At 41.8% G+C, this 11,023-nt stretch overlaps 1 pseudogene; it reads right to left on the bottom strand.

The window, feature by feature from the left end:
* Positions 1 to 4,624: 4,624 nt before the first annotated feature.
* On the bottom strand, positions 4,625 to 6,314 carry LOC146171843 (uncharacterized; annotated as a pseudogene).
* Positions 6,315 to 11,023: the final 4,709 nt, after the last annotated feature.

Here is an 11,023-nt window from a genome sequence, read left to right as displayed (position 1 = left end):
TCGAGGCCGCCAACACTGCAATTACGGTGCAGATTCCCTCGATGCAGAACCCGGAGATTTGGCTCACTGGTGCTGACCCGGGCGTCCTCTCTGGTGTTGATCTGGAGGATTTGGTGGCGGCCATAAACCGCAGAGACTCCGGATTGTGCCTGGACCCCGAATTTCAGAAGGTCTGACTTTATTTTGCTCAACGTTTCGGGCATTGGGTACAGGTAATTGAGGTCGGCCCACGCGACATCAACCCGCATGTATAGTCAGCAATAGTCGGACCTCAGTAGAATTACAAGAGGACCTTCATGACCATTTGTGCACCTTTTGTGTTCAGTACAAATATGCCCTTCGACCTCGCACACAAACTCTCCCCAGATAAGTGCGTTTCATACCCTCTGCGCCGGGTCGCACTCCCTCGCGCAGTGTTCAAGACTGATCAAAAACCGAAAAGCAAAATGCGCCCCATGCGGAACGCCAGGACGCCCGTGTGCCAACCCAGGTGGTGTCGTCTTCTTTGCTGGATTGCGTCACAAGAATACGGGCTAGAACCAAAGCTTTTAGATACAGTAACCCCTCGTTCCATTCCTAATGTCAATTTTTTGCAAGTAAACTTCTACCACACAGGTTTTGCGAATGCCCCGATTGTTAAATGTATCCAAGACAATGACATCACAGTAATAGCTGTCTGGGATCTATACATTACCCCTAAAACAAAATTGGTAAGAATTCCCTCTTCATTTCCGAATATTGTGGTACTGAAAATCCCCGATGTGTTGTATTGCTCCATAATCCTAATGTTTATGTCTTTCTTACTTTCTCTTCTGAACTTGTTATTTCTTGTTCCACATCGACTGATCAATTTCTTTTTTATAGGCATAATATACCACCTCGTGAAGAGATTAAAAGCATTCTTGCTTTCCTGGCAACTTGTGTACAGACTTAACCTACAGATAACATTATGATTGGCGGTGACAATAACGAAAAAAAAGAACATTGTTTGTGGGGTAATTTGTACAGTCCTGACTGGAGCTCCCGTTGAAGCATATGCTGAGAAAAATAACCTTGTCTATATAACAAATAATACAAACTGCTTGCCTACACACGAAACTCCATACGCTTGATTAATATCACATTGGCGTCATCAAAATTACTTAAAAGGGATTATTTTTGCGAAGTCACGCCAGATTCATCCCTTTCTCTACACGGATTTATTTCTTATTTTTTCATTTTTCAAACCTTCATCTCAGACTAAGAAGCTTACTAGAGCCAGTATATGTCGCTTGATATCCCAGTAAGCATCTCTGAATTGGTTTGAGCATATTTAATGTCACCAGGTTTGTTCAGCACCTGCCCTTGATAGCGCTGTGGCAAAATTAATTCAGATCTTCGTGAAGCTCTATAACGGAAACTTGCGTTCCGTTGAGCCAAGATTTTTTGAAGGGGTCTATTTGGAGGACGGTTTATTTTCGCTTGGAGCGCTCCCGTGTACGAGTTGTTCGACGTCGTTTTAAGCGTATTTCCGACCTTCCACAGAGAATTTACCACAGCTACATTTGATATAAAGCTCTTGCTAGCTATAGAGCTATCATCAGACGCACACTTGACAATTATATAAAGAAACTTACCTCCACTGCTACAAAGCTTTTTCTATTTGGCGAGCCATACAAGCATGCTTTTGGAAATCTCAAGTCTTCTTCAATAATTCCTAGGCTGAGATACCCTGTTAATACTTATACAGAAACATTTCAATGCACTATAAAGCTACTGCTTATACACACGTCGCTGTGGATGATTCTTCTTTAGAACTGCCTTACCATACTCGGGTTGGGTATATTATTGAGAAATATTAACTCAATTCAGTATCCGCCTTTCACTGTTATGAAATTGGAAAGGTAATTAGTTCGATTAACTTGACTTCATTGCCTGGCCCTGATCTTATCTCTCCTCGTTTTGTTGTTGCCTTTTTAATGCTTCTTCCTCCTTCTTTGCCTCAATTTTCAATTATTGTCTATTTTTAGGTCACTCCTTTCAGACATGAAAAATAGGCCGAGGTATATTTATTCCCGAAACCATCAGACCGCCGTACTTTGCTAGTTCATACCGGCTGATGTGTATTAAGTCTTCATTTGGTACAGTATTGAGCGTTGGCTTCATGGCCACCTGTACTACTTTATGAAATAAATAACTTATTTCACAGGAATAAGTATGATTTCACACACGGCCGAAATTCTCTTTATGCCCTTTATCAATTACGGCAAATATTCTATAGTTACAAACAGGAGAAACATCCTTTGGTATTCATTTGTCTGGAGGTGCATTTGACAGTGTCTGGCACCCTTTAATCTTACATTTTCTATAAGGCATCATCGACGTCCAAACAATTCCATTCCGTTTTAGCTTCCTTCTTGCAAGACGAGCATTTAACACATCAATCTCCTTTTTGTTCTTTTTGGGTTACTTTTTTAATGGCCAGACCACAATATTCGCCTCTTTCCCCATTGCATTGGAACATTCGCTTTTACGACCTCCTAAATCTTTCTGTCTCTTCACCAATTCACATTTAGGCATATCCCGACGACATCATTATTCTTATACCTGGTAAGACTAGTCGCGAATTATCTACTAGGGGACCCAGCGTCCTAACTTTAGTCCAGCATTGATGCACTGCAAATCATGCTCACTTAAACACACAAAAATGCGGTTGTCTCTTATTTCATAATAGAGTTCTAGCATTTCATAAACGTAAGGCAGTATCCGAATTGTATTTGATGGCCTCCACGGTGAACCGATATTAAATTATTAGGCATTATTTTTTATTCGTACCTTAACTTCATTCTCCGCGCTAATCACAGTCAAACTAAAACCTTGGCCTCGTGCTGTGCGATGTCAGTGCACCTTAAAATACCCGAGGTGGTCGAAATTTCCAGATTCCTCCACTTCGGCGTCTCCCATATAGCCTGAGTCTCTTTGGGATGTTAAACCCCCAAAACAAACCAACCATCTACCACTAAGCTCCTTAATTGGTTTCATTTACACTTTCGACTTTCATCTTCTCATTTACGCCATATTTATCATCGAGTCATTCCTCCCTCGATTCCATATTCTGCCCCAGCATGCGGTAGCACTGTCCTCTTTATAGATTAAGAGATTGTGTTGTATCACTGCGATGAATACCAATAAGCGCTTTTAAAGGCGCCTACGCAACCACGCGCACAGCTGCTATTCGTGTTCTTGCTAATGTTCTGTCATTGCGTATTTATATAGACCAGTCATGTACTGAATTCAAGCTTTTTCAATAACACCCGAGCAGCCCAATGATATGGTAACATTAAATATCACCCTTCTGAATCACAGCATTTGTTAAATACCTGGACCGATCATTCCTCACTGAAGTTTAATTTTCATTTTATTAAGCTCCCTTACCAGCAAGCCATGTTCTTTTCTTCTCAACGCGCACCGCATATGTGTATACTGATGGGTCATTCACACATCACTCCACGGGCATCGCTTTTTGTTTTGGTTAACTCAACCCTAAATATATTTGCCCATCGCTTTTCTTTTCAGTCGGCCTCCAATGCGTATAACGCGGAACTTGTAGCATTCAATTCTGGTGCTGATTACGTTCGTAATAACGCACCCACTACGCCTATTTAACTAATTATTTATCTCTGCTTGCTGCTATTTGTTATTTCCAATAAAGGGAACCTATCGCGTTTATTGTCTCTTGCTCCCTTCATGTTATTCCATATCCAGTGCAGCTCTGTAATTTATGGTAAGAATTAAGTCGTCCAAGCATCCGGTAGAGCATGCCAGTACGGCCGATTATACAATTGTACCGTTTGACGACGTTGTGTGCGTTCACGCTTACATCGTTCTTCCTTTGTTTTCCGAGCACATTTTGCCGTGAAAATAATGCCGGCATAGAATCATTCCATTGGATTCCTGACACTCTCAATGTTTCAAAAAATATGTCCGCCCCGTAAACCTTTTATAATTTTAATCACTAGGCATGGCAAATTTCACTTCACTTCACTTTATTACCTTAATATGAGGCCACTTTTCAGAAAAAAAGTTTTGGTAGCGAATACAAAGAGAAAATTAGTGATCGATATTTAAAGATTGCCTTTTGTATTCTAATCAGAGTGTTTAAATACACGCAAAAGTTTTTTTTTAAATTTTATTCTCGAAAAATGTAGTAATAATGCATCCCACGCCAGCAGTCATAACTCACACATAGCTCACCACAAGGAAAATTCCTCTTGCAGTTATGTACATAAAGCCATCAACTGTGCAATGAACTAAAATAATTGCGATACCATCAATTGTCGTTTTTTATTTACAATATTACCAGAAACAACGGTTTTCAGCAAGGAATGTTTTTAAAACAAATGCAGCAATAACAAATCTTATCGCACAATTTTATTTTCTGTAGTTGGTTACACAGCTTGATATATCAAGAATAGGTGTTCGAAGTTTCGTTAAAAAATCTATTCGAGGAAAAAAGTTATGAATGTTCGCGCAAGATGAAACGGCAGAAAAGTAAGTTTCGAGAAAAACTACAAAAAAGATTTGATATAGCTACAAATCTCATAGAGCAATATCCCGGAGGGTTCAAATCCACGAAATTTGTAACTCACGTCCTCCTTTGTTTTGTCTTTACTTCCTTTCGCTCGTGCGTCTGCTCGCTTTTTTCCCTTGCTTTTCTTGCGGCATCGGTAGACTGACGTGAGAATTTCTTGATGCGCTGTTGGTCACCTGTCTGGCAAGCTTTCATTGTGTGGCGTCCAGACTCGATCCCAATGTGTTTAAAGACATCCAGCATCCCTGTTAAATTGGCACACAGCCTCATATAAGCCAAACTTCACCTTTGGCAGGCTTACATAGACATTTTAGGTACCCTTTGCCAGATTATGCTATTGAAACATTCATTGGCATTCTGTGTCTTGCCATGCAAACATTTGTTGAGGAGCTCGTCTGAACAAAGGTATTTGTACACAACCTTTACCCTGCTCAGAACATCATTTGAAAGTCCTCCCTTGTTGTTGTAGTTACACTGGCCAGCCGCTTCAGCTCGGTTGAAAGCACACCAACTGATTGCTCCTATAGGGTACAGCCCATGCCTTGGATTGTCGTCCGTGGAACTGCAGTGGAACAAACTAGCTAGCGTTGCCTGTTTCATTCCTGCAAGATTTCCGACGTTGGCTCTGATGGCAATTCCATAGTCATTTTGAAGGCGATTAATGAGCCCATCAGTCAATTTTCCTTTGCCATCTAATCCACGCACTGTTTTCTTCAGCCACCTAATCCACGCACTGTTTTCTTCAGCTTTCTTAGCCGGCAGCCAACCTGTTTTTGGACATGGCCAATGCATTCAAATTTTTTCACGCTATTTGGTCCATAAATATCCTTCACTGTCGAGCAGCTCTTCGAGTCTCCATCTCCATAGCAGTGCACATATTTCAAACCGCGCGTCGTTTCTGACCTCTCAAACATGCGGTGAAGTCCAACTGGCTCCATACCACTGGCAGTGCCTGTGTGGTTGGCATAAGTTGTGTGATTCGCCTTCCATTTCAGGAATTCGCTGCTTGCGGGACTCAATTTGCTGTTGATCTTGCATGACTTGCATGTGCTGGACAAAGCTTCCACATGAGTTATTTTTCCTGTATCCACAGATATCAAAGAAACACAGCCGTTCAATAAAGAGCGGCCTCGTTTTTGCCATGTGCCATCCCCTGACACTCAGCACTGATTACGGTTTACAGCCTTCCCCACTTCAGCTGCTGCATCAATCATTGACTTCGATGCAACCTCCTTTGCAGCGTCAGACACCTTCAAATATATTTTATCGTAAGCGGAATGCCATGGGAGTGGAGGCATATTCATAATTTTGCAAAATGTTTCGCACCCGCATGCCCACTTCCTAGTTGTCGCATTGCATATAAAAGTCGAGCATTGTTCTCCACTGAATGCCCTGACTTTTTTGATGAGGAGAAATGGTTCTCATAGCCACATGCAACGCACTCAGTAGCCAACACACGAGATACACCTGCATAGGAGCGCTCAAGTTTCAGGGATGTTGCCAAGCACTCCGGACACGCAAGCGATGAAAAAACATTTGACAGAATGTCAAGGTCAATTATCCTGTATCCTTCCAGCGTAGAATCCGATTTATAGTCATTGTTGTCCTCCACATTTCCGAGTTTCAAGGCACTTGCTGAAGCATTCACGTTGGCGGGATTCAGTTCGTCGCCATCTTCACCTGTCGTGTGTCTATTTCCGGCAAACTTTCGCTTTCGTCTCCTCTGTACTCTAAACTTTCCCATGTGGGTAAAGCGCGTAAACAACGAAGTGAAATAGTTCAAGCACACGAGGCACCAAGTAAGCACGGTCGGCAGGTTCTTCAATTTGCACGGGAACGCTCCAGGGTACACAACTCACATGATCGATACATTATGCGTCCCTCTTGCGAGCAGTTTTGTTAATAAATGAAAGCAAAAATAAACATACACGCTTAGAAAAACTTATAATAATTGTAGACTGAAAAATTATGGTGCAAAAAAAGGTAAGTCTACCAAAGGGGTCAAATATTTTTCGGTAAATAGAAACCGAAACTGTGTTAGTTTCGGTTTTGCAATATGCGCAGGGGGTTACAAATTTGGCTGTAACTTTGGAACGGTTTTAGGTAGAAGCATAATTTTTTTTTCCAATCATACAGAAAGGAATGTGTAATTTGTTAACACAATATTCAAAAAATGGATTTTTTTTTTAAAAGTCGTTTTCAAAGTGGCCTCATACCTTAAAGACCCCACATTGGGGGTATTACATAAGGGGTGGGAGTACAAACATTGATTGAATATGATTGCCTACATGATATTTATGAAGTGCATATTTAAACTGTTAACAAAACTTGATGGGCAGGTGATGGCATCAGCATCGTAGGGAAGGCCATTCCAGTCTTTTGCAGTGCGAAGAAAGAATGATGAAGAAAAAGTCTTTAAACGTAATTATTTACAAACTACAATGCACCCTGGCCAATCCCCCGCCTTGGATATGTGCCATTTTGTCTCAGGACATCATCATCATCATCATGAAACTACTAGGGGTCCGGGATGGCCGGTGCGATGAGATATGCGAGCTGGCGGTGTGATGTAGTGTGGTTGGCCGATTGAGCTGTAAAAGAACATATGGAACAGATTAAGAGAAGCAATGCGACGACGATGGGCAAGAGTTGATAAACCTGACTGCCGTTTAAGTGACGAGTTACACTGATGTCATACGAATAGGCAGAATTAATGAACGTCGTGGCGCGATTTCAGAACCTATGTTCTAAAATCTTCTGAAATTCTAAAATAATTATTTCAGAACGTATGTCTTTATTCCTCTTCATACTTTGTTCCTGTGGAAAAGTGTGTGGAGACGTTCGTCAATACTTCTAGAATTGTTCTCCTACTGCTCCTTTAATTTCTCGTCCAAAACCATTTTGCTCATCAGAATGCTGCCATTCATGCCTATTGTATACAGGCTGCAGCAGTAAAGCTTAAGCAGACGATGTAGCGGTTTTCTGTACAAATGGAGACAGCATTTGCGGGGCCGTGGATGCGGTACAGCGTGTCAGTGAGATTACTGGAAGTTTGGTTAATTGGGAAAAGTGCCAGGCGTTTTGGCACAAGGAATGGTCATCCAATGCAGAAACTTTCCCCAGTGTAACATCGGCTACAACCCCTGTAATATGCCTAGGTGGCCCTCTGGAATTCTACCATACATACAGAACCCTTTTGGCAAACGCAGGTTCAAGAAAAAAGGAAAAAGCAGATAAATTGAAAACCGTGGTTCTGTTTATGGTTCCCTGAACAGCAGTTTGTAACATTTTATTTTTTTCATAACCAAGCTCTGGTACCTGGTGCAAAATGCTGCACTGCTCGCCAAAAAAAAAAGGAGGGGGGGGGGGGGGGGAAGAAGCTCCATCACGTTTTTCCAGCCTCTTTTTACGCCTCCACGTGCGTGCGGTCCACTGGGACAAGTTTCTTCAGCCGCGTTAAGCTATGGGGGGGGGGGGGAGGGGGGGCTGGTTTTTTCGTGCTACTTCGTACGGGAGATGGTACACAGGTTCATGTTTCTCTATGACTTAAAACTTCTTTTTTGCACACGGTGTGTGCCACGTCAACCTTGAGCGTGCACTACCTGATTTTGCTATCGGGACGGTGTATATGACAGGAGTAGGAGATTTCTAACTGCCAGGTTACCAATGGATTAACTAAGCAATGTTAATTGATAAACATTGTACAGAAACGTAAGGGACACTTCCTTTCCGGAGCCCATGCACAGGGCCTTACATGTTGAAGAGGGTAAAGAAGATGCAGGTCCCACAGGGAACAAAATATTTGTTTCTCAAACTGCACACTGGACATTGCAAAGTGTTTCCAAAAAAAAAAAGTGGCTTTTTCCTACCATGTGGAATCAACTGCCTCTTCTTTAAAAACACAAAACAAATGATCACGTATTTTTGCACTCCCTGAAAGGGGCTTATTTCTGGGAGGACGTGCTACAAAGGACTATTAAAAAGGAGTTACCGAATCACGTCGCATGCAATTAGACTTTTGCCTACAAATAATGAAGGTGGTTGTCCTTTTCATTTAGTTATCCTCATGGGCCTTCATTGTATATGGCGCTAACGAATGGCCCGGTATCACTGTGATATTGATGCCCGGCCTGTATTGATGCATGTACTTTCGTCAAAAAATTCATAGGATATTGAGGTTTTGAAAACTGACACTCGTGCCCCTGACTGGTTACCAAGGTTACAGCTCTTGTTTACGCTTAAAGAATTTTATTTTGTCAAAGCCTAGGTGCTGAAGGGATTTTTTTTTTTTTTTGTATGTTGAGGCATTCTGACCTCTATTAAACCCTGCTAACAGGAAGCAAGGTCGTTGAGTAGGGGTTAAATTGCCTGTTGTGGAGCGTCAGGACCGAAGTTCGAATCCCGGCTTGTGCATGCAGTGCTTTCTTTCTAAAATTTTAACTACTTTTTGTTTCTCGCTTTTCACACTAGCCGTGTTATCTTATAGCTCTGCATGTTTGTTTTTTTTCAGCCTGGCGTCGCGTTTTCCATCCTGGCGTCACACCACTGACTTGACCTCTCACTCCGTTGAAATGTTGCAGCCTCTGAAACATTAAGCATAAAATAGAAGGCATAACAGCTACAATAAAGAAGTATTCGTAAAAGAAATGTCAAGACATTTATTTCTGCATTGACATAATTGAGCTGTCGATATTTCCATATGAAGAATATTGCGTAGGAGTTTAGAGAACAAAAAGGATTTTAAAAGGTGGGGCCCGTCGCTTGTTTATCGCTGCTATGACGCAAAATTTGAGGCGAGGAAAACCTCCCCTGATAAGCAGATAAACAAGACAGATTGTGACGAAGCAAATTTAGGCGAAGCAAAATTTATCTGAACGGGCTCTAAATTTTGCGTCTACTTAGGCAAGATCAACAGCAGCTTAATTGTTTTTTCCGCTCAACGAGGACACTCAAGTATAATCGAATCATTTGTTGCTGGCTCTCCTTCTGTCTCTGCAACACGGCTGAAACTAGGGAGCCCGATGTGAGAAACATGCCAGTCTTATTTGATGGATATTTTACGTTTCCTTACATGGCTTAGAGCGACTGTGATAGAATTGTGGCTTCGGTATCAAAAGTAGCAGCCATGAAATTTTGTGGAAGGCTAACTACACATTGGAAAAGCGTTTCTCCTGCTGTTATTTTTTCACTGAAAATCGGTTCATAAGCCTGCCGCTACGGCGATTCAATTAACGACTTTTTCTTCAGGAATGATATTTCACTTATTCACATTACTGCTGAGATACACCTGCATGCGGTGCTTGTCTGTCTCTAATCCTCTAGCTGGCCGTCATACATGCACCATAATTGGCAACTCAGTTATGGCAATGTCGTAGGATGATTGACAGCCCTCATTATTATAAAGCTGTCGTAAGCCAAATACAAGAGATCGCTCTTGAATTTTTTAGGCTTCAAATTCAGTTTCTGTTAAACTTGACCATTTTAGTGAACGGCCGGAAGTGGACATATTTCTTAATTTCTGTTCTTTATTTTTCTTTCCGGAACTAGATTTTTAGACATGATGGGAAACATTTGACCATGTAACATAAATTGACAAATTCTTAAAGCGCGCTTATATTTCTTAAAGAGTCGAACGCCCATGGACACTGAATATGGTCTCAGTCATTAAAAAATTTTTGCGTGATCTCATTAAATGCACCGCCCACCAAAGAGCGGTTCGTTTTCTCTCACTGTCATTGCTAGGTACTTCTTCCGAAGGTGTTGTACAAATCAAGATATTTGTACAGTATGTCGTGATACATGACATCGAGAAATGAGTTGAGTTGAGTTGTATGCTACAAGTGGGATTATTCTTGCTTATTCTGCAGGCAATTGCTCCACCATAGCGTCAGTTATGTGCTTAAAAAAATCCTAATATCCGCGTAATCTGCCCCACTATGCTCACAGTCACTTATAACTGTACATACTCCACTCAAGCAGTCACCATCTATGCCCACATTCACTCATAGTATAACATAGTCCACTCCAGAAGTCACCATCTACGCATACATTCACTCACAGTAGAACATAGTCCATTCCGGCTATCACCACATAAAGACAAGATCAGTGTCCTGCAGAAAGTGTAAACGAAGGCGTGAAGCCTCTCTTCTGAGTGTCTGGTTTCCACCGGGCAGATAATGTCCTGAAGTTCACCATGAAGGGCTCCTATCTTCCTGAAGGAAGAAAGCATCACAAACATTTCCGCTTTGTACTCTGGACAGCGCATAATATAATGTTCGATATCCCCGCATATAGAACATAGCGGAGACGATTCCATGCCCGCCTTATGCATCCAGGCAGGAGCACGAGCAGAGCCCGTGAGAATTCGATGTCGTGGGCCATCGCCTCGAAAGAGTCAAGAGTCGTAGAGAACTTCCCAGAAGAGAAAGAAGAACTACGAACTTGTGCTATTCT

This window comes from Amblyomma maculatum, unplaced genomic scaffold (genome assembly GCF_055883805.1).
Source record: "Amblyomma maculatum isolate TAMU_Amacu unplaced genomic scaffold, ASM5588380v1 scaffold_18, whole genome shotgun sequence".
In the NCBI taxonomy this organism is placed as follows: Eukaryota; Metazoa; Arthropoda; class Arachnida; order Ixodida; family Ixodidae; genus Amblyomma; species Amblyomma maculatum.
This window is presented reverse-complemented; position numbering and strand designations above follow the sequence as displayed.